Genomic DNA, 1685 nt, shown 5'->3' on the forward strand with positions numbered 1-1685 from the left:
CCCCCGTGAACAGGCCACACTCAGCCCGCGCCCGCAGGCCGCGCCCGGGGCTCCCCACCCAGGCCCAGGCTCCCCCCTCACAGGCGGACCCAGAGCTCCCCCAGGCCCAGCCCTGCAGGAGGCACGCGGGGGCCCGGATCCCCTCAAGTCCCGGTGGGGCCCAGGCCCGGCCTGCGTCAGGAAGCCCCCCCAGCAGGGCCTGAGGCGCCGCGTTCGGGCCAGAGAAACGGGCCCACCTCGAGCAGGTACCCCGATGGGAAGCATCAAGAGCAAAGACCCTCTCGTGAGGCTCGCGGCGTCGGCAGGGGCACACCCCTTAATCCTCGTTCTCTTTGGGGTGTGGGCAGAGGTGCTTTACCCCAGAGCAAGTCCCTCTGGCCTGCCCTAGGCGGCTTTGGCCCAGCCCACCTCCTGCGCCCCCAGGAGACATGACCTCCCACCTTCGCTGGCTCCCCGCCCCTGGCACCAGGGCGCCCGCTGGGCCCCGGACTGGCTCCACACCCAGTGGAGACAAGCGGGCTGAGCGCTGCGGGGATGCGCTTCCCTGCCCGTGAGCCCCGCGGCCGCAGGCCGGGCTCTGCCCCCGCCAGGGCTTGGAAGCCGCCTGCATTCCTGCGCGCGGCCTGCAGCGGGAAAGGCATGAGTCTGTTTTGTAACCCAGACGTTTCTGCTGGCGCAGACTCTGGGAAGCAGGGAGGGGAGCCCCGCGCCTCGGGAGAGGGGGTCAGAGGCGGGAGCTCCTCCAGCAGCTCTCTGGAAACCAGATGCGCTCGAAACAAAGGCCGAGGTGGCAGGCACAGGCCGCCTCCCTTCCCCATCTGTCCTGGGGGGACGGTCACTGTCCCCGCTTCCTGAAGTGCTCGGAGGACAGAACTCAACGTCTGCTAAGGCCTGAGCACGAAAATAAAGCGGCTGCGCTTGCTGCCCCCCTCCCCCATTCCAGAATGTGACTTTATTTGGAAATCGAGTCTTCGCAGATGCAATTAGTTAAGCTGAGGTCATGCGGACTAGGATGGGCCTTAACTCCTGCGACCACGGAGGACGAGAGAGCTTAGCTCCGGGATCCGCTCTCCAGCCCAGCCGGCCACCGTCACCGGGGACATTCGATGACTGGACACAGCCCGAAGCCAGGGCAGGGGGCGCTTCCACACCTCCGGGCAAGGTCCTCCCAGGGAGGGGGGGGAAGGAGGCGAGAGGGCGAAACTGGCTGAGAAAGAAAAGGGAAGAAAAGGCCGCCGCACCTCCTGTTTACTGATGCTCCGTTTACAGCAGGGAAAGCGTGGGCCCAGCAAAGTGGATGACTGGCATAAAAAGATGGGGGGCATATACACCATGGAATATTACTCGGCAATCAAAAAGACAGACTCACGCCTTTTGCAGCAACATGGATGGAGCTGGAAGGGGTCATGCTGAGGGAAATAAAGGGAAAATACCGGATGGTTTCACTCACAGCAGGAGCCTAAGGGATGGGGGGGCGGGCGGGAAGAGCAATTGTAATTAAAAAAAATGAGCAACTATAAACCAGAGACATTTTATGGGGGTGAGAGGAGAATGGGATCAAAGCCGGGGTGGGGAATGTGCATGGGACTATGGTGAAGGCACACGGGTGAAGTGATGGTGGGAAATAAATGCACAAAATGAAGAATGAAGTAAAAAGGGAGGAGGGAGGGAAAGGGGGAGGGGAG

General features: G+C 62.6%; 1 protein-coding gene across 1 annotated transcript in view; it reads left to right on the forward strand.

Moving 5' to 3' along the window:
- LOC101632059 (chromosome unknown open reading frame, human C20orf85) overlaps nt 1-1685 on the forward strand; it is a 73831-nt gene that overhangs the window by 1498 nt on the left and 70648 nt on the right. The window lies entirely within an intron of this gene.

Source organism: Condylura cristata, unplaced genomic scaffold, assembly GCF_000260355.1.
Source record: "Condylura cristata isolate star-nosed mole 26May11 unplaced genomic scaffold, ConCri1.0 scaffold00022, whole genome shotgun sequence".
In the NCBI taxonomy this organism is placed as follows: domain Eukaryota; kingdom Metazoa; phylum Chordata; class Mammalia; order Eulipotyphla; family Talpidae; genus Condylura; species Condylura cristata.